At 57.1% G+C, this 22,043-nt stretch overlaps 2 long non-coding RNA genes across 2 annotated transcripts; one reads left to right on the top strand and one right to left on the bottom strand.

Moving 5' to 3' along the window:
* Nucleotides 1-7,101: 7,101 nt before the first annotated feature.
* On the bottom strand, nt 7,102-10,224 carry LOC139179924 (uncharacterized). Its single transcript, XR_011564222.1, has 2 exons — nt 9,805-10,224; nt 7,102-9,682 (listed from the first exon to the last, which is right to left on the bottom strand). It is a non-coding gene; the product is annotated as an uncharacterized lncRNA (long non-coding RNA).
* A 4,073-nt stretch (nt 10,225-14,297) lies between these two features.
* LOC139180020 (uncharacterized) lies at nt 14,298-19,424 on the top strand. Its single transcript, XR_011564356.1, has 3 exons — nt 14,298-14,751; nt 18,435-18,552; nt 18,947-19,424. It is a non-coding gene; the product is annotated as an uncharacterized lncRNA (long non-coding RNA).
* Nucleotides 19,425-22,043: the final 2,619 nt, after the last annotated feature.

Here is a 22,043-nt window from a genome sequence, read left to right as displayed (position 1 = left end):
GGCAAGTGGGTTCTTTACCACTGGTGCCACCTGCTAGACCTCAGTAATTCCAAAAATAATTTTTTTACAGAGATCATGTATTTTCACTGCAATGAAATGAACTAGACGTGGATGACAACTTGATTACAGCCGTGAAGTAGTTTAAGCTTATGCACTGGGGCCAGGCTGCAGGTATGTTGACCCGTCACTTCTGAGAAGGGATCCCCGGTGCCCCCTACCCCCAGGAGAAGGGACAGAGGGGCCTGGCTCCAGACCAGAGCCACCCAAGGATAAGGGGGAGCTGGGCTTGGAGCCCTCCTCCCTGTTGGACTGGGCCACCCTGACAGCTTACATGGAGACCCCCAGCAGCTAAAAATTAAAGAAAATCCTCTACGATAGCTCTTGGGTCAGAGACCAGCAAAACCACAAGCCCAGGGTGTGTAAAGCACAGTGAGGTGGGAAGCACTGCTTGCCACAGTTCTGGGAGGCGCCAACAGCCATCCGCAGGCATAAACTGATGGACCTAAATGTTGCCGTTCTGAGTAAGACTGAAGATCTGGAATCAGTGAAATAAACTTAAAAATAAACTTGGGGGAGAACAGATCACTCCAGAAGAAAAGACTGTGAAATTAGAAAAAAAATCAACCATAGTCCTCCCGGCTCCCTGGGGCCCCGAGAGCAGGGCAAGGACCCCGTGTCTGGGAGCGGCCGGTCCCAGCAGGACTGGGTCTGCCCCATGTGCGACCCCGGCGTCCTGCCCCCGCGGTGAAGCGCGGGGCCCAGGACTGTCCCAGAGGCTCCAGAAGGGAGGTCAGTTCCACGTGGAGGAAAGCTGTCGACTGGGTCCCTGTTTGCTGACAAGAGTCTGGAGCCCCGAAGGGCCCAGGGGTGTGCAGGCTGACCACCTTCAGGGTCAGGCGGGACTGCAGACGTGGCTCAGGGGAAGGGTGTGCCCCCAGACCCTGGTTGTCGGGTGGGGAATGCCCCTTCCCCGTTTGACCCACAAGCCTCCACAGCCAGGGCAGCAGGTCCAGGCTCTGCTGGGCCCTGTGAGGGTCTTGCCAGGGACTTAGCTCACTTCCTGTGGAGAGGGCTGGGCTGTCCCCTCACATCCCCAAGGACACTCCAAGGGCATGCCCCATCTCAGCCCTTAGGCTTGAGGAAGTGAACGTGGAAAGCGCTTTGGTTTCTGCCCCCTGCTGACCTGGGTGTGGTCGGTCACTGTCTAGAGCTTGACCTCTTCCAGTCCACCAGGAGGTCCGTCTGTCCAGGTGGCCACGGTCCCCTCGCATGCCGACTCGGGACGCTGCTGAGTGTTCTGAGCGCTTCCGAGGGTTTCTTCCTGGTTTGCACAGTAAGCTATAAACTCACGTCGGCCGGGACTGGCAGGCGGCGAGCTGGGCCAGCTCGCTGTGACCTCTGGGCCTGGGGCAGGCCTCCCCAGGACCGCCTGGGGCTGCTGGATGGAGGTGGACTGGGCTCTGCAGTGTCGGCTCCAGGCGGGTACATGAGATGGGTTCTCGGGGCGCTGGGCCTAGAACTGGCCACTGAGAATCCAGTGGCTGACGAGGCCTGAGCCGTGGGGCCCTGCCAGACAGCCTGCATGACGCCTGGAGCCTCGAGCTCACGTCAGCCCTGCTGGACTCGGCCTGGGCACCCGAGAGGCTGCTGGCAGCTCACAGGGCCCGGAGCTCTGGCGTGGTCGGGGCGTGGGCACCTGTGTCGGTTTGCGAGGTGTCCGGCTTCTCAAGGACGAGGGCCGCTTCATAGAGGTGCTAATGCCAGGGTCCCCCCGGAGCGGCAAGGCCTAGACTTGGGACTTCTCAATCTCCTGGGAGAGCCCCCGTCTCCGACAAAGCCCGGGACCCGTGATGACGGCTGAGAGGAGGTTCACACACGCCCACGGTGGGCCCGCACACCTTCTCGTCCAGCCCCAGACGCGGGGCCCCAGGAGCCCAGCCCCTGGCTGACGTCAGGGCCCCCCCTACCACTGCCCCCTCGCTGCGGCCCCTTGCGTCCCCCTAACCTTCCTGGAGTCACTTCACACCCCAGTTCAGTCAACTCAGATGGCGCAGGGTCGTCAGGAGAGGACAGGAGGTCCGCTGGCTGCTCCCCAGGGCACCCCAGCACCTCCATTTTGAGGTGCCGGGCGGCCTGGCGCAAGGCGCCGGCTGGAAGGTCGAGGTCCAGGTGGGTCTCCAGGGACATGGGGCTGCACCGTCCGGGAGGCGAGGGCCCCAGGCCGCTCTGAGGAGGGGCGTGGAGAGGCCGCTCTCACACCTATTCTCGGCGGGGGAGATCCCAGCAGGGCTGCAGGCTTCATGCCCCTCTTGCTGCCTTGCTGCAGCCTGTGAGGGCCCTGAACGGCCTTCCTGGGTGTGCAGAGCATGGCCCTGCACCCCCAGAGCCTCCTGCCCGACCAGAGGAGACCCCACAGCCCCCTTTCTCGGGGTTTCCTTGGAGCCTCAGCTCCCCTGCGCAGCCTCCGGCGGCCTCCTCTGGGATGTCTTGCAATATTTTTGCCAAATTGAAATGTGAGCCACCTACTTACAATCAGGACAGTCTTGCCCAGGACACACCACCTGCTCGGTGGAAGGACTGCTCCCCGGACAGCACAGCCGCCTCCACATCAGGAGGGGCTTGGTGGTCATGCCAGGGGTGCTGGCCTTGGGCAGCAGTTCATGCTGGGGCCAGGCCAACTCTCTGCTGTGACTGGTCCACTCTGGGTGTGACCCACAGGGACCCAGGGCACCAAGCCCCAGGTTATCGTGGGGGCGGGGGCAGGGGTCCGGTCCTGGCCTGGCCTGGCCTGGCATGCGGGGAGACTGGGCCTGGAGGGCATGGGAGAGCCAAGGGCCAGGGGCTTCAGCAAGACACCCCGGGGCTCAGCTCAATGCAAGGGCCCTGTCCCGGCCTGAGCCCTCACAGCCCCGGCCCCCCCTCACGGACACAAGCCCCTCCGGGGTCGGGTGTGTGTGTGAGCTCACAGGTGAGGACGGCCCCTCCGGCTCAGGGATGCCCAGCACAGGGGCCAGGCTCACCTGGGCAAAGAGGTGGCCCTTTCCAGAGCTCTCACTGCACGGCTGCACGGGCCCAGCCCGGTTTGGAAGGAGACAGCAGGGCTGCTGGGGATGGGCTGCCGTGAGCCTGGGACGCCCTCTAGGCCCCCGGCTCCGCCTGCCACGCTCACCAGCCCGAACGCAACGGCTCACCTTGAGTTTGGTGATTCAGAGAATGTCCACCGAGAACAAGCTCCCACTGTCTCCAAAAGCAGACATTACTCCCAGGGCGGGCACAGCCCCTGAACCCACTCACCGTCCTTAGTAAAAAGGGCCCCACCCACCGTGAGCCGTGCAGCTCGCTTCCAGCCCACAGGGCGGCTCCCGGGACCCCCGCTCTGAGAGACGGGCGGCCTGGGCAGAGGATTCCGTGGGCGACCAGGCTTGGCCAGCTCTGGGGAAGCCCGGGGCCACCAGGGCCTGTGGGTGTCGCCACGTCTCGGGCAGGCCCGAGCCTCTGAGCCTGCACTGACGGGGCCCTGGACGTGGGTGGCACGCTTCCCCGGAAATGTCCACTTGGCGGTGGCTGTTCTCAGTCCGGGGCTGCAATCAGAACCGGGGGATGGGGGTCTGGGGGGAGGGGGAGGTCAGCTGCTGTGTCTTCCGAACCCAGGTCAGTAGCACCCTTTGACCTGAGCAGTTCCCGGAGCTGGTTTGGCCAGCACATGGGATGTACCCTCTGTCCGCAGACCTGAGCTGGGCTGGGCCCTTCCCAGCGGGAGTGTGCACAGGGCCAGCCAAGCCCCCCAGACCATGGGGTGTCCCCGGAAAGGGAGGCGAGAAATGAAGGGCTGGTCTCCAAGGTCACAAAGAGGACCCCCCAGGGGGTGCTGGCAGGCTCCCGCTGGAGCCACTTGGAGGGCCCGAGGTCGTGGAGCCCCCGTCACCGGAGGTCCAGCCAGGAGCTACCCCCTCCCGTGGAAGTGCACACAGACAGAGAGCCCCCACCCTCTGTATCCAAAGTGCTGCTGTGGGAGAGGCTGCTTTCTGGAACCTGCCAGGCCTTCCTGGCAGGAAAATCAAAAGCCTCAGAATTATTACTGAAGACTCTTTGTAACAATGAAAGATAAGCGCCACCCCCAGCACACACACACTCCCCCTCAGTCCTCACGTGGAGGCTGAGAGCAAGCTCGCTCTGAGTGAGAGAGCCATAAAACCTTATCTGCACGTGTCCTTAACCATGGCCCTTTCAAGTCATCCTTAGGAGGGATGAGGCTAAAAAAGGTTTCCTTTGCCTTTGAGTCATCTTGGCCTACATATCGTGGGAAATTTCCATGACCGCTCGTGTCGTCCACACCCGGAGTCCACAGACTCCCGCACGCGCGGAGCAGGGGCTTGCCTGCTCCGGGCGGCCCCGGCGCCCTGCGGCCACCAGTCCGCGGTGGGCTCCTCAGTGGAAGGCCAGGCCCGTGAGGCCCCGGGGGGCAGGCCAGCCACCCCGCACCTGGGCGCCAAGGCTGGGTCTTGGCCTGGGATCCTGTCCTCACACTGCCAGCCCTTAGAAACATCTGCTGAGAAAATTCTGTTGGAACGCTGTCTTCAAAATAAAGAAATGAATAAAACAGCCTTGCTGGGCTGTAACCCACAGCGCACACACTTCACCTATCTGAAGCCTACAGTCCGATGCTTTCGCTGTGTTCACAGGTGTGTAGAACCATCACCACGGTCCTTTTCAGAACATTTCGTTACCCAGAAAAGGAACGCCTACCCTCTGGGGACCAGCTGCCCTAAACAGCCCCTGACCGACTGTCTCTGCAGCCCTGGCTCCGCACGTTGCTAGGATGGCAGACTTCCTCTGACTTCACCTCTGAACAGGCCCCCAACCCTGCACCCGGGACATGTGTGCACTCGGTACATCCTTGTTTGAGTTCCAAGAACTCAAGCTCCAGGAGCTCCCGGGTTCCAGCGGCGGTCCCCCTCTGGCCCTGGTGTGTGTGGGGCCAGACGTGGCCAGGGTGGAGCCCATGTTCCCAAGGGGGCACTGGGCTGGGAGGCGGCAGCCAGGCCTGCTGGGGGCATCCAGGCAGGTTCCCCACCCACACGGAGGGACCAAGGCTCCCTGCAGCCACCTGCTCACCAGGCCTGCCTGGCTCCTAAGGGCGACTGTGGGGAAGCAGGGCTGACCCAGGGCCTGAACCCACCACAGGGCTCACTCCGAGGGTGCCTGCTCCAGCCCGGGTGTCTGTCCTGGAGGAAATGGGCCCCAGATGGCGAGTGGCCTTGCGGAGGGTAGGAGGACCCAGCACCTTCCTCCCAGCCTGACCCTCTCAGCTTCTCTGGGCGAAGGTGTTCCCAGAGACCCTAAGAAACCAGACCAGCCAGATGGGACCATCTCTAGACCTGTCCCCACGTGGCAGGGCGTGTCCCACCGCAGGGCGTGTCCCACTGCAGGGCGTATCCCACTGCAGGGGACTCTCCAAGGGGCAGGGGGATGTGACCTGGCTAGGGGTCTGCATGGCCTTTCTGAAGAAGCAGCAATTGAGGGGTGACCCAAAAAGTGTCCCATCCCTGGGTCTCCAGGTCCACGAATCCTCAGGAGTGGGTTTCCTTAGCACCTCCCTTGAATCCAACCACCACCCTATTCCCAAAGTCCTGGAAACACCACAAGCCCGTCACGAGGTTCCAGGGTCGGTGCTTGGAATGCTTCCCTCTGTGTGTCCTGGGGGGCGGGGGTCCTGGAGGTGCAGGGCATTTCTTGGGCCTGGGGGGTGGCTGGCTGAGTCCTACTTTGACTGGGGTGATTGTTCTAAGAATGCCCAGCTGACGCTCACTCAGCTGCGTGTCTTCCTGGTGTGGTTTTCTGTATCTGAGTTTTATTTTAACATAAAGAGGTGGGCAGAGTAGATGTCGAGCAGTGGGCATCCCCGCTCTGTGCCCAGCCTTCTTCTGGTGCTGGCCCGGCCCCCTGACCAAGGCAGGATCCTGAGGTGGGTGAGCCTCGGTCTCTGCAGAGGTGCCCAGCACCCGCCTGCTCTGAGACTGACACGCTCATGTGGGAGGCTCTTGACGGCTGCCAGGAAGAGATCAGGGCTCAGTACAGTCAAGAGCTTCAGGGCACCCTGCAGAGGCAGTGCCAAGCACGCCTGGGCCCCAGGGAAGGGTCAGCTGATGGGCCTGGATCTGATGGAGCCACAGGCTGGGCAGGAGCTGGGGACCAGGGGTGCAGGTGACGGGGGAAGCGACGGTCACAGCCCAGCGCCATGCGGCGGGAAGGAGGCGTGGCGGGGGGCCCATACCAAGGAGGAGGAGGCTCTGTGGTCCCCTCACCTCGGGGTGGGCCATCGGCAGTCTGGCCAGCCCCTAGCAGAGTGAGGGTCTTAGGGGAAGAGTGTAAAAAGGAGATGGAGCGTCATTCTGAAGATGAGAAGACAAGAAGAAAGCTGACATTCACAGCAGATGTGGGAGGCCCAACCCCGCCCAGGGTGGGAGACGCCTTCCAGACAGCCGTGCTCAAAGGCAGGCAGCTGAAGCCAGTCAGGAGGCGTCAGCGGAAAGCCTCAGTGCGGAGGGCGGGCCAGCGGGGCGGGGGACATGCACGCTCGGCCAGGACGAGCCTGCGTGTGAAGAACAGACCCAGGGACCCTTCCAGGCCTGGCGGTCAGTCCAGGGGCAGGACTGGGACCAAGCGCCCGGCATCTGAGGCGCCAAACCCACTGTCCGCAGCAAAGCGGGAGGCGGTGTCCAGGCACTCTGCTGGTGGAGGACATCTGCCACGTCCCCTGGAGAGGACGCTGTGCAGCGCAGCGGTAACACAACTCCCAATCCAGTTTGCCTCAACTTGCTGCAAATACCAAGCCGCTGCCCATCCAACAGGGGGTGCTAGTGGTAGAGAGCCCGCAGGCCAGTGCAGGAGGCATAGGAGATATAGTTTGATCCCCGGGTCAGGAAGATGCCCTGGAGGAGGACATGGCACCCCACTCCAGTGTTCTTGTCTGGACAATCCCATGGACAGAGGAGCCTGGCGGGCTGCAGCCTATGGGCTCGCAGAGACTCACACATGACCGAAGTGAGCACGCATGCAAGCACACCCATCAATATGCAAACATAGCTATTACACTATCACTAAGGCAGAAAACAATGATAGCTTTTATTATTGATAAAACCACATGTATTTTACTTATCGGTATAGGAAGGACAGTGATAAGGATTGTGATAACGTTCATAACGCCGTCCAAGCAGCCCTGAAGACAGGCTTTAGCCAAATGAGAAATGAAACAGCATGTTCCCCACGCCCCTAGACTGCAGCCGGAGCCAGGCTGCTCAGCGCCCTCTCCCGCCCCTGGCCTGGCCCGGTTCTGTGGGTGCGTTTCTGAACCTCACCCCCACCCTCTGCCTTTGGACCCAGGGCTCAGGGCCAGCCTTTGTCTGTCCCAGCTCCGGCAGGACCTCTCCTGTGGTTGAGACCCTGGCGGCAGAAGCACCGCACAAGCCCACAGCCCCCTCCAAGGCAGGGCTGTGCCCAGGGCCCACCTCCTGCAAAGGCTGTGAGCTGGGAAGGACCAGCCCTGCCCCATGAATCCTCTCGCTGAAGCGTGCGTTTATTTCCACTCACAGAGAATGGAAGGCCATGACCGGGGGCTCCTGACTCCCAGCTCCTCCTCGTTTTCCCCCTCCTGGATGGTGGATACGTTCACGCTCATCTGGCCGAGGGGCTGACCTGGAGCAGAGCCCCCGAGACGACCCCAGAGAAGCGCGTCTGGACGCAGGGCTGAGCCGGCGCTCCAGGGCAGCCGGGTTCCCGCTTGGCTCGTTCCTGCGGCATCCCGCCTTCTGGAACGTGCGTGTGTCCCCTTCGTGACCAGAGATGCTGTCAGGCGGTGTGTTCAGCGCCGTCTGCGCACTCTGTCCCCTCAGGTAACAACACGTGTTTGTCACGGGCCGTGGGCGCGTGTTTTCTTCCTTCTGGTTTATGTATTTGAAGAAGGAATTCATAGGGCCTGGACTCCATCTTAGGCCTGTTCATGCTGACCATGCTCAGCCACCTTTCCAATGGACTCTGAACTCTGCGAAAACTACAACAGGAGGCTCAGACCCCCTCCAGACAGGGGAGCCTTGAAAATCGTATCCAGGCTACTCATCGCCTACAAGAAAGCATACACTAATCACCCCTTCCTCCAGACACACCATACACTTTCCTGTATCTATCGGAGTGCAACCTCGGGCTGATTGATTACTGGCTGATTGTTTGACTGAGCACGTGAGCACGAGCACGTGAATGAGGGGGTTATTGGGATTGTATTTTCCTTGGTTTATGTAAGTCCCAAGGAATTTGGGGTGGTGGGTTTGGACACGGATGCATGGGGTATTAAAGATTTTCACAAATGCTGGTCGGGCCCTTGGCTAAGAGGAGACTGCCTTGGGCCCGCCGGTGTAATAAACTGCACTCCACTACCTGCATTGTCCTGCTGAGTGAGTTTGTTTCCCGGAACGTGTGGCTACAACATACTGACCAGATTTTTATCATAAAGTGGTATTTCTTTGAAAGCCAGTCATTTCAATTAAAAAACTAAAAACAGATAAAGGCAAGTGAGAGATGACCCCGTTTAAGGAAGCAGTGGCCTGATGACCAGCAGGGGAAGGGGTTTCAGTCGTTCATAGACAGGACACAGTCCAGCCCTGAGGTGGGCATGAAAACACGGCCGTTGGCCAGAGGAGGGCCTTCTGCAGCAGAGGGTGGGAGGGCCGTGAGCTGCTGGAGCTGCTTCCCGAGCAGCAGGCCCCAGCCCCCCAGCCCCGCCTCTGGCTCCAGGGGAGGCTGGGGGCCTGGAGGCCACAAGCCACCAGGATCTAACAGGACAGGAGAGCCGGCTTCTGCCTCTGTTCCCAGTGAGACTCGTCCAGTGGGACCTGCTGGGTCACATGTTGGAACCTGGGGATGCCCCATGGGCTTAACACCACCAAGACCCAGCCCTGGGGTGGAGGTGGGGGTATCCTGCTTAGTTAGGGGTTGGCATTACTGGGTGGGCTCGAGAAACTGCAGCAGGCCCTGGGGATCAAAAGGAGCTGACCACGGAGCCCAGGGACCCTCAGGGAGCCGCTGTCCTGCTCCCACTGTGCCCACCTCTGCTGGGCCCTGTGCAGGGACCCACGGAAGGGACAAGACGGACCAGCAGCCGCTGTTGCCGTCATGAAGCGGCGGGGGACCCCCACTGGAGGTGGGGGGCACTGAGCTGGGGCGGGAACAGACACATGGCCAGGGACACACGCAACGCAAGGCCTGGGTCCTGGGGCGAACCCAGGACTGTGGCTTCTGCCCACCCCGGGCGCCCTGGGGGTGGAGGGACCCCAGCCCAGCTCCCCCGGCCCCTGCTGCCCCCAGAGCCAGCACGGGTGTGGCGAGGGGGCAGAGAAGGGTCTGCTCCCCACTGAGGGGGCGGAGGCTCCTGACTGAAAAACAACGCCCAATGTGAGAGCTGGGACTCACGCTTTATCTGGGGCAAAATGAAGACTGCAGTCCAGAGACAGCGCCTCAGACTGAGAGCCCGCAGCAGAGAGGCGGGGAAAGGTCGGTGCAAACGCGACTCCCTTGAAGGGGGTGCGTGCAACCAAGCTCACATTTTTGCAGGTTTCAGCCGGTCTTGTGATGCTTCTGTGAGTCACGAGGAGCAGTCGTCACCGTGAAGGATTTTAGTGCTTTTCCAGATCTGAGGAGATAGAAGAATCGGGCTCATAAAGTTGGCTCCTGAACATAACCTCACCATCCGAAGGCCTGTTCTGCCGGTTCCCCACTGCCTCCGCCCGCGCCCAGGCCCTCAATCCTGCTCACCGCCTGGGCTCCTTTGGGCACTGTTGAAAGTCAGAGGCCACAGTGGCTCACGGTTTAATCCGTGTAGAGGTGGACCGCAAGCGCCAACGTGTAAACGTGTAGGTGACGAGGCCACGTGGGCCTGGGCTCCTGCTGCCCTCAGCTGTCCAGCCCCCCTCCAGAAGGCCCACGGGGTGACCCTCACTTCAAAACATGAGGAGACTATCTGGGCTGTGCTCCCTCCTCCAGGCGGGCTGTGCTCCCTCCTCCAGGCGGGCTGTGCTCCCTCCTCCAGGCTGGCAGCCAGGGGTGCCCGAGGAGCCTGGGGAGGACAGTGTGAGGAAGACTGGGCATCACGGGACCAGGCTCAGTGTCTCCCATTTAGGAAGCAGCATGTTCTCACCAGCAGGAGCTCGTGCCCTCTGGATGAGCTGGGGTGCCCAGGTGCCCCCACTAGCCTACTCTGAGCGGTAATCTCGTTGGCTCAGGCCCCAGGCCTCTGATGCAATTCTCTCTGCGGCAAAACTGGCCCTGCCACACTAAATGGGCTCCTTAATTTGATTCTGGATCCTCTGCTGGCCTGTCCAGGCCCCGGGGCCCCTCCCAGGCCCCACTAACGTGTTTAGCCATTTGTTGACCAACTGCAGCTTTTCGGAGGCTGGCAGCTCTGTCTCCAGGGGCTGTCACTTCTCCTTAGAGAGAGAACACGAGCCCCCTCACGCACGCTCCCCCACCCCACCTGCCCCCAGCCCTGCGCCCGCGGTCTCTGACCTCCAAGGAGGGCCAGCGTCACCTGGGAGCCTGTTAGAATGCAGAGCCTCAGGCCCTCAGGGCTCCACGTAAGCCTCGCCTGCCAACAAGAGCCCACAGGACCCAGTGTCCCTCGCAGGCCCAAGGCACCCTTTTAGAAGGACCACTCTGCCCTCCTCAGACTTTGCCCCAGCCCGCGGAGGAGTCATCCACGCACAGCCACGGCCCTCCTCTGGAACACATGCAGGGAGCCCAGGACCCCAAATGCCCACCCCACAGCCTGAGCCCACCCCCAGGGCCTGTGGGAACCCCTGCCCCAGGGCTGTTTGCAGGGGTGCGCTGCTGCCTGCAGGAGACGTGGAAGCCTCCTCACCGAGGATGAGGCACAGTGCCGAAGGCTTCAACACGTGTGTGAGGGGGGCCTCAGTCACCCCTTTGCCCAGGCCCTGAAGGGCTTCCCAGGTGGCACTAAGGGTAAAGAACCCACCTGCCAAGGCAGGAGACGTAAGAGGCACAGGTTCGATCCCTGCATGGGGGAGATCCCCTGGAGGAGGGCACGGCAACCCACTCCAGCACCCTTGCCTGGGAAATCCCATGGACAGAGGAGCCTGGTGGGCTCAGTCCATGGGGCACAGAGTCGGACATGATCGAGGTGACTTAGCACACACAGCACCAGGCCCTGAAATACTGCGGGCGTGCCTGCCACAGGCGGTTCATCCCTCTAGGCACACCTTCATTCCTTTATTCTCCTGATACGTACCGGTGTCTAGAACGTGCTGGGCACTGCCCTGGGCTCAGAGCACTGCAGAGCATGGCAGAACACTCAGCCCCACAGAGCCGCCATCCTGGAGGAGGCGGCAGACAGAGGAAACACAGGAGGCCCAGGAGTGCTGGCTGGTGAAAGCATGAAGACGGCTGGCACAGGAGGTGCCAGGGAGCCCTGCTGAGAAGGAGCCTGGCAGAGAAAGGCCTGAGGCAGGCGGCCCTGGCGCCCGAGAAGCTGTCTGTCCAGGAGTCCATTTGCAGAGTCAAAGCTGCGTGAATATTCAACCGGACAAGAGAAGACTGACATGCATCCTGAGCAGACAAGGCCTGCACGCACACCCAGCCCTGCTCTGGGGGAGCTCTTTTTGGAACAGGGCCTTTCAACTCCATCTGGTCAGACCTCCCAATTTTTGCTAGTTTGCATTTCCCGCAGGACGGCGATAAAGCCCCTTCCTCCTCGTGGTCTGGGGTCACTGTTTCCCTCTCTGCTCCTTCTTAGCTACTCAGGCCTTTTGCCCATTTTTATATTGGGGCATTTGCTTCTCCTGACACATTGATACGTAAGTGTATACACATACAGTGTGACCTTGAAAGTGCCGCGTAATCACCATTTGCAATGAACACTTGCACGCCGCAAGCGTCTTCTTGAGGCTTCCCCAGTGGCTCAGCAGGTAAAGCATCCACCTGCAGTGCAGGAGACAGGAGATACAGATTGGATCTCTGGGTCGGGAAGATCTCCTGGAGGAGGAAAGGGCAACCCACTCCAGTATTCTTGCCTGGAGAATCCCATGGACAGAGGAGCCTGGCAGGCTGCAGTCCACGGGGTCGCAAAGAGTCAGACATGACTGAGCGACTAACACACACATGTGAGGTGATGGAATTAAACTTGTGGCCATGATTTCACAATATGTCCATATATTAAATCACTGTTATATATCTTAGGTTTGAACAATGTCATATATCAATTATATTTCAATAAAACTGGAAACAGCAAACATCTGCCTCTGGTGACTGGCTTGCATTTCCACATGGTGCTTTCTAATGAATGGAAGTTTTGAATTCTGATACAATCACTTTATGAAATATTTTCTACTATGGTTAATCTTTTTATGTCTGGCCTAAATCTGGCCTTTTTATGTCTGCCTTATTGTTGTAGCCACGCGTTCCGGGAAACAAACTCACTCAGAAAGACAATGCAGATAGTGGAGTGCAGTTTATTACACCGGCGGGCTCAGGGCAGAGTCTCCTCTTAGCCAAGGACCCCGACCAGCATTTGTGAAAACCTTTTATACCCCGTGTGTACGTGTCTGAACCCACCACTCCAAACTCCTTTAGACTTACATAAACCAAGGAAAATACGATCCCAATGACCCCCTCATTCACGTGCTATGTGCTCACGTGCTCAAACAGTCAAACAATCAGCCAATAATCAATAAGCCCGAGGTTACACTCCGATTGATACCGAAAAATTATGGCCTGTCTGGAGGAAGGGGTGATAGTGTATGTTTTCTCTTAGGCGATGAGTAACCTAGATAGGATCTTCAAGGCTCCCCTGTCTGGAGGGGGTCTTATCCTTCTGTTGTTGTTTTCAAAGGCACTAAACACAGAGTTCAGAGTCCCTTGGAAAGGTGGCTGAGCATGGTCAGCATGAACAGGCCTACGATGGAGTCCAGGCCCTATGAATTCCTTCTTCATTATGACAAGGTCAGAAAAATTATCAGGTATTTTCATCTAAGATAACATTTCGTATTATTTCACACCCTCACATTCCTGGGATGAACCTAACTTCATGAGTGTCACCCCTTTTTAAAAATATACGGTTTACAGGATGAAATTTGCTAATAATTTGTTTAGGACTTTTATGTCCTTTCTTAAGAGACTGGACTAAAATGCGCTTCTTGTACTAGTCTTGTCTGGCTTTGTTTTTAAAAGTTGTGCTGGATCCAGAATAATTTGGGGAGGTTTCCTGCTTTGTATAAGACTGAAAAATTCATTCCTTGGAAATTTGGTAGAATATGTCTGAATAATCCCAGAAATGAGTTGTCTTGCAGGACAATTTTCAGCTAATGGTCAAATGTCCTTAAATGTCATAGAAACTTTTGGTCTTCTCTTTCTTCTTGAATCAATTTTTTTAAGTCGTAATTTCCTGGGAATTTGTTCAATTGGAATAAGATTTCAAATTGAGTGGTTCATGATATTTTTATCTTTTAAAGCCTCTGTGTGAGAGGGTTTCCCCTTTACATTCCTAATGTTAATTTGTCCTTATGGCTCATTCCGCACCCCTCCACCCCCTCCAACCCCCACTTTCCTCTTCCTGGTCACCAACCAGCTTTTGTCTTCGATTCTCCTGCTCTCATTTCCTATGGCAAAAATTTCTGCGCCTATCATTTGGTTGTATTAATTTCTGCCTTTTCCTCCTCCTTTTATTAATTTAGCCCTTATTGTTTTTCTGATTTAACTTGGACACTTGCTTATTTTCTTTTTTCTTCTTCTAAGGCGACACAGCTTCCCCTGAACCCCACTCGGCACTGTCCCATACGCGTGTGTCACACACACGTGTGTCTCACACAAAAGCGTCACACGGAGGATCTCCATCACAGTCCAGTTCTGGTTCCAGTTTCCGGACTTTGACTCAGGCATCGTTCGGAAGTGTTTTATTTTTCAAATGAACGGAGATTCTAAAAGATTATTTTTATAATTTGAAATCATTAAGAGTACCTTCTAAATAAATATTGTTTTCACTTCTGGTTAATTGTGTTATGATCCGAAAACGTGGTTCGTAAAGCATCATTTCATGGAAATCGGAGCGCTCCGTGTCGTGATGAGCAGTTCCTTTCTGCCCGTTCCGTGTGCACTGGGACCGGGAGGGTCGCTCTGGGGTCCGGGTGCCCGACGGCGGGGGTGGGAGGGGTGTCCACTCTCACTGCGCAGCGAAGCCTGCGGGCGGGGCCGGGACGGACCCCGCCTCCCCACCGCCGCTGGGGCCGGGCCCAGCCCCTCCCAGCCCTGCCCGGCTCTAGACCCCCGTACGACCCCAGGGCGGGCGTCTCCGAGGCGAAGGTCTCCTGTTCTCCGCCCCCGCCCCCACCTGCTCAGGGGCGGGGCCTCTTCCTCCCGGGGGGTGGGGAGGGGGTGGCGATTGCCCGAGACTCGAGCCCCACCCTCACCCCCGGGCTCTGCAACCCCGTCCTCAGCCCGGGAGGCCCCAACCCCCCGGCCCGGCCCGGCTCGCCCGGGGGCGAGGCAGGGATGCCCGGGCGGGTCCGAGTCTTTCCCGCCGGCACCGTCAGCGGGTGCTCGGCTTCCAGTTGGAGGAGTCACTGCTGGTTTGTGCCGAGGGGCCTCCTGCCCCGCCCCCGCCCCCGCCCCGGTGTTCCTCCTGCTCCGCCCCTCGCGCCCCTCCCGGGGCTGCAGGGCGGGGGGGCCCCCCACACCCTGTGTTCCGGAGTGAGGGTGAGCTCGGGGCTCCAGGCCGCTCTGCTTTGTGACGCTGCTTCGCTCCGCCTGGTCCCTGGGGGGCGGGCGCTGTGCTCCGTCTTGGCTGATCTAGGGCGGGGACCCAGCCCGGACTTGGGCGGGTTGAGGGTGGGTAGGAGGAGACCACAGCCAACAAATGGGGTCTGGGGCCCTGGGGTGGGGCGCCTGGAGGCCCCCGTGGGCCGGTGGAGTCGGGTGGGTGGGAGCCTCCTGTGTCTCCTACAGTCGGGGGTCAGGTGGTCTGCAGCCCTGTCCGGTGCCCCTAAGGCCCCAGGCCAGCCAGCCTCTGGCCCTGACCTGCGAGGAGACCCCGCATCTGGAGGGTGGGTTTCCAGAGCCTCTGAGCTTGCTGCTGGCCTCCAGACTCCTGCCACCACCGGGCACGCCCTGCCTCCTCGCCGCTGAAGAGATGCAGAGGACTGAGAAATCGCCCAGTGACCCGGGACCAGGAGGCCTCACCAGGCTCAGAGCCACGCAGTGGCCTTGCTCGGCAGGAGGAGGCCCGGAGCTGACCTGTCCCCTCCTTCCTTAGCCCCCCTGCCCAGGGCTGGACAGGCACCGTGGACCGGGAGGCCTCTCCACACAGAGGCAGGTTACAGGGCTCAGCTTCCCTGGTCCTCCCTGCGGGCAGAAGCCCAGGCCCCCACTACCCCTGTCCATCTGCACCCTGAGCCAGCCTGGCAGAGGCTCCCAGGAGCCTCTTCTGCTGGCCTTGGGGACATGGGGACGTGGGCACATGATGGGGGGCCCTGCTTTCTGTGCAGACTCCCTGGCTGGGCCCCTCCCCGTCTGGCCACAGCTGGTCCCCAGCTCTGCGGCTGCGGTCCTGAGACCCACTCTCCAGACCGCGGAGGCCGCGGGAAGCCCGACAGGTGCGTCTCCACCTGCTGCGGAAGCAGGGACAGCCCCAGGCCCTGGCGCCCGCTCCAGCGGGAGGCATCTTCCCGCCCTGGCACGCGCTCCAGGCCTAAAAATAGACCTGTCCATCTGGACAGCGTGTGGTGGCCGGGGAGGGGGCCGCTGGTGGCTTTGCGGGAATTACCAGGCTGGCCATCAGGACCCTCGGCCCCAGGCCGCCTCTGAGCAAGAGGCTGGTGGATTAGGGCCACCGGCCCGCTCGTTAGTGAAGCAGACGTCTTGGACGTGGCCCTGCCACACGGCTCCCCAGCATCCTTGGTGCCCACTGAGGGGGCTCCCCCGGAAGTCTTCCAGGAAACATGTGGTCTTTACTCTTTTCGGATCCCACGGGCTTCTCTTGACTCCTCAGAGGCCTTGGGCTCTGGATGGGGCCGGGGTCTCCCAGGTCATCTCTGGGGGAGCAGGTCACCCCACATGCAGGACGGTGAGGGACACAGGAGCCAGGCGGGCGGCGGTCTGGCTACCGCAGCGCCATGGACAGGCCCTGCTGTGTGTCAGGCTGAGGAGAGGAGGCCAGAGACCCCGGGGCCAAGAGGAGGGGTCTCTAGGTGGGGGTGGGGCGGGGGCAGGAACTGGAGGCCCAGGGCCAGGGGATCCGAGTGACCTGGTTTTCCCTAAGGTTGCGGGGAGCCTGGTGTCGTCAGGAGGGAGGTCAGGGGTGAGGACGGGTAGGGTGCCTATTGGAGAAAGGGGTGGGGCCCGCCCAGGGGCAGAGGGGACGGAGGTCGGCCACCAGCGTAAGGGTGGGCGTCCAGGAGGCCCGCCTGTCCCCAGGGCCCTGGGGAAGGAGAGCCGTCTCCACAGCTCGCTGTGGGGGCAGCCACCCTGCGTGGCCACAGGGCCTGGGAACACGTGGGCGGCGGGCGGGTGGCCGACAGAAGCAAAGGGCCACGCTGACGGATGTTGCTCTGCGGAAATGCCGCAGGGAGGAGCGGCGGACTCACACACCCTGGAGACCACGGGGGGCCGCTGGACGCGTGCTCCCTCTGGATGGCGGGCAGCAGCTGGGGTCCTGGGCCTCCTGCCCACGTCCTTTCTGGGCCTGGGGCGTCCCAGACGCGGCCCTGCTGGAGGCAGGCCCCGGCTGCTTCGCCTTGGATCTGCGGTCTGTGACGGACGCGGCTAATCCCGGGGCCACGGTGCTCAAGCCCTGGCTGCAGGGGCCCTCAGGATCCAGTTCTCAAGGGGGACGACGGCCAGCAACCTCCACGTGAGGTGTAGGGTCGGCAGGTGGCAGGTGGCCAGGGGCACCACGCACCGCAGCTTCCGCCCACCGGCGTCTACCCTCATCAGGTGCCTCTAGCCACTCCAGCGTGACAAACATGAAGCACGCTCGTGTAGTACACACGCACGCACACACACACACACAAATATAAACACACTGGCACACGAACATACACACCCACACACGCATACACACTCACATATGCAAGGATACACAAACACACCAAACACGTGGACACACGATCATGCACATGTACACACCGCACAAGTGCCTTCACATCTACACACACACACGTGGGTTCACACTTGTGCACACATGCACACATAGGTACGGCCCACACGCGTGTGCACATATGTATCCACATGCACCCATGTGCCCACACCCAAAAAACCCACTTGGGCCTGTAAAAAAGTCCTCCATCCTGAGAGATGGAGAACGTTGCAACCAAGGTGAAAGTGGAAAATGCAGGTTGCAAAATATTTTCCAGTAGAGTATGTATCTGCCTGTGTGCTTTGTGCTTTCATTAAAGATCAAGAATAAACATGCTGAGGGCACCAGAGACAAACCAGGTGTGATTTAAAAGGAGAGCAGCTGCCCTAAGTTCAGGGAGAACGACAGGGTCGCCGGCCAGCACGTGAGCAGAGGCCTGAGAGCCACCGGGAGGGGAGGGAATCAGACAGACGGCGGCGCCCCCTTCCTGCCCCAAGACGGGACCCTGGACCAAGGGTACAGAGAAGAGGAGTCCTGAAATTGCGAAAATTTGTAGTGAGCTTTTAAATCAATTACACATGGAATTAGTCTAAGTATTTGTGTTTGGTTACAAAGCAAAATTAAATGTCAAAAACAATTCTTAAAAAATAACACAGCAGCATACAAATAATAAGTGAAGTCACGCATAACACTATTACAGTGTTAGCACATCTCAAAGAAGGGGCTGATTTTCTAGGAAAATGTGCTTTTCCAGAATTGTCTCATGAGGAAACTTGAACACTGTAATAAATGAGTAAGTAGCCATGGGCCAAACTGAAAGGACTGCCAAAGGATTACTCACAGAGGTGCCAGACCAGTACAATTTTATGGGTGAATCATCTGGTCCCACCACTTCAGGGCACATAGGTGGGAACAATGGAGACAGTGGCAGACTTTATTTTCTTGGGCTCCAAAGTGACTGTGGACAGTGACCAAAACCATGAACTTAAAAGATGCTGCTCCTTGGAAGAAAGCAGTGACAAACCTAGACAGTGTTTTAAAAACCAGAGACGTTATTTTGCTGACAAAGGTCCATCTAGTCAAAGCTCTGGTTTTTCCAGAAGTCATGTACAGATGTGAGACCTAGGCAATAAAAAAGACTGAGCACTGAAGAACTGGTGCCTTAGAACTGTGGTGTTGGAGAAGACTCTCGAGAGTCCCTTGAATAGCAAGGAGGTCAGGCCAGTCCATCCTAAAGGAAATCAACCCTGAATATTCATAGGAAGGACTGATGCTGAAGCTGAAGCTCTAATACTTTGTTCACCAGATGCGAAGAGCTGACTCATTGGAAAAGACCCTGCTGCTGGGAAAGACTGAGGACAAGAGGAGAAGGGGACGACAGGATGAGATGACTGGATGGCATCACCAACTCGATGGACATGAGTGTGAGCAAACTCCAGGGGATAGTGAAGGACAGGGAAGATGGGATGCTGCAGTCCACGGGGTCGCAAAGAGTTAGACATGACTGAGTGACTGAACAACAACCTTTCAAAATTTTAAGCAGCAGATATTTTCAATGCCATATGGTGGTTTAGTTGCTCAGTCGTGTCTGACTCATGCGACACCATGGATTGTAGCCCACCAGGCCCCTCTGTCCATGAGATTTCCCAGGTAAGAATACTGAAGTGGGTTGCCATTTCCTTCTCCAGGGCCATGTGTGTGTGTGTGTGTGTGTGTGTGTGTGTGTATGTGTATACATATATATATATTATATATCTATATATGTCAACTGATTAATGAAAAACCTAGAAAACTTCCCAATTAATTTTATCCCACTAGATCAAAAGAGTCAATCTTAAAGGAAATCAACCCTGAATACTCATTGGAAGGACTGATGCTGGAGCTGAAGCTCCAATACTTTGGCCACCTGATGCAAAGAACTGACTCATTTGAAAAGACCCTGATGCTGGGAAAGATTGAGGGCAAGAGGAGAAGGGGACGACAGAGGATGAGATGGTCGGATGGCATCACCAATTCAGTGGACGTGAACTTGGGCAAGCTCCAGGAGATGGTGAGGGACAGGGAAGCCTGGCATGCTGCAGCCCATGGAGTCTCGAAGAGCTGGACATGACCTGGCAACTGAACAACAGCAATGATCCAACCTTAAATGTTAACTTAGCATAGCTAGCATTATAAGAAAACCCTTTTGATACAATCTCAATTATGAATGCAAATATAAGAGTTCCAAATAAATTCTTAGCAAATTAAGTTGTCACCATCTTAAATCAACCACACATTGAGTGCATTAATTTTATCCTTTTAGGCAAGAATGAGTTAAAATTATACAATCTAAATTGTATCGATAATTCAATCATTAGAAACATGATAATTTGATTATCAATAGACACTACAAAAGACATTGATAATACTTAATATTCATTAAGTTAAATTTTTAAAATTTATTTTATTGAAGTATAATTGAGTTATGATGTGTTGATTTTTGCTTACATATTTATGCATTCTTTTCCATTATGGTTTATCAAAGAACACTGAATATAGGTCCCTGTGTTATGCAGTAGGATCTTGCTGTCTACCCATTCTCTGTAAAACAGTCTGCATCTCCTCATCCTAAAGCCCCAACCCTTCCCTCCCCCAAGCCCCTCCCCCTCGGTAACCCCAAGTCTGACCCCTGTGTCTGTGAGTCCTTTTCTCTTTCACAGATAATTTCATTTGTGTCCTAGTTTAGATTCCACACGTAAGTGAGGTCAGGTGGCATTTGCCTTTCTCTGGCTGACTTCATTCCGTATGACAATCTCTAGGTCAATCCCTGCTGCTACAGATGGCCCTATTTCATTCTTTCTATGGCTGAGTAGTATTCCATTGTGTATATGTACCACATCTTTATCCACTGATCTGTCAAGGAACATTCATCATTAACCTTAATTTTAATCAAAGTAATATACATTTTGACTTTAAGACTCACAGCTGCCTGGGCGTTACAGCATAATGCCAACTGCTCTTACTTCTCTTCCTGCTCTTGTGAGGTCACCACTTTCAGCTTTCTTTAGAAATTCCTCCTGGTACTTAACCAATCCATTTCTAAACAGCACACTTATCCCACCATGGCTTGATGTCTCAGTTTTAGGTGTTTTAAGCTTCCCCAGTGGCTCAGGTGGTAAAGAATCTGCCTGCAGTGCGGGAGACCTGGGATTGATCCATGGGGTCCGGTCGGGAAGATCCCCTGGAGAAGGGCATGGCAACCCACTCCAGTATTCTTGCCTGGAGAATTCCATGGACAGAAGAACCTGGCGGGCTATGGTTCATGGGGTCACAAATAGTCAGACATGACTGAGCGACTCACACACACACACACACACACACACACACACCATCTTCCTGGTTTGGACGATGAAGGTAGACTCTCTTCCATTGCCTCCACCCCACTGCTGCTGCTGCTAAGTCGCTTCAGTCGTGTCTGACTCTGTGCGACCCCATAGACGGCAGCCAACCAGGCTCCCCCGTCCCTGGATTCTCCAGGCAAGAACACTGGAGTGGGTTGCCATTTCCTTCTCCAATGCATGAAGGTGAAAAGTGAAAGTGAAGTCGCTCAGTTGTGTCCAACTCTTAGCGACCCCATGGACTGCAGCCTACCAGGCTCCTCAGCCCATGGGATTTTCCAGGCAAGAGTACTGGAGTGGGGTGCCATTGCCTTCTCCACCCCACTACACAGACCCATCAATTTCTTTCTCTTCCCCTATTTTTATGGGATATATCATAATTTTTTATTAAATTAAAACTGACGGCTATGTTATTAGATTAGGTCAATGGCATTTAGACTCAAGCTGGAAATGTGATTTGATTGTGTTCCCTTTGTTATACAACTTTTTATTTTCCCGGAGTTGATAATTCCCTTGTTTTTCATTACTTTGATTTCTCTGCTGGAGGTTTGCAGAGCCTCTTACGTTCATGGGCTGATGTGCTTCAGGAGTTCTGAAAGTTCTAGGTCTTCATCTGTTTGCATTTCGCTTCCGCCCCAGCCACTCTCCTCCCGTTGCACGTGTGCTCAGTCAGGTCCGTCCTGTCTGACTGTGACTCTGAGAGTCTAGCCCCCCAGGTTCCTCAGTCCATGGGATTCTCAGGGCATGGGAGTGGGTTGTCACGCCCTCCCCCAGGGCACCTTTCCCACCCAGAGATCGAACCCAGGTCTCCAGCATTGCAGGCGGATTCTCTACCCTCTGAGCACCAGAGAAGCCTGCTAGACAGGAGCCAGGGCTGGACTGGTGTGCCCAGTGGAGACTGAGCTGGGCGAGGCTGACAGCGGCTGGAGTTAGACCAGGGCTGCTCCCTGCCTGCCTGCCCTAGGTCTGCCCCTAGGGCTGCAAGAGGAGAGGTGGGCTCTGGAGACTGCCTCGGGGAGGAGCTGAGGGGCTTCCCTTTCTGCACCCCCAGCCCTCACCCAGCGTTGGGACTGCAAGAATTTCCCTCCTCCTTGGAGAACTTCACTACCCAGCTTTGGGGGAGTGGGAGAGGGCAGGGAGGCCAGGACATTCTTTCCGGACCAGCTGGGCCAGCTTGCTCAGGAAGCTGTGTCTCTCCCTGACCGGTGGGGGGCCCCCCTCCATGCAGCTTTGGGCCTAGGATGCCGGGCTACAGGCTCCTGGACAGGCCTCAGTCCTCTTTGTTTCCTTAAACCCTCCCGCGCCTCTGAGTGGCCATCTTGATTAAGCCTTAGTCAAAGTACCAGACCAACCACAAAAGCTCTGACTGTTACACAGTGAATGTTCAACAAACCTTGTCAGGATAATTGGTTAAGTCTCCAGAGATAAAAGTCAGGTTGTATCTCTAACCAAGTACCCACGTAAATTAAATTCCAGAAGGATTACAGAAGCAATTAAAAAAATCATGCTATAAATTTAAAAAGCATGTGGAGGTGTTG

The sequence above is a fragment of the Bos indicus genome, chromosome 26 (assembly GCF_029378745.1).
Source record: "Bos indicus isolate NIAB-ARS_2022 breed Sahiwal x Tharparkar chromosome 26, NIAB-ARS_B.indTharparkar_mat_pri_1.0, whole genome shotgun sequence".
Lineage (NCBI taxonomy): Eukaryota > Metazoa > Chordata > Mammalia > Artiodactyla > Bovidae > Bos > Bos indicus.
This window is presented reverse-complemented; position numbering and strand designations above follow the sequence as displayed.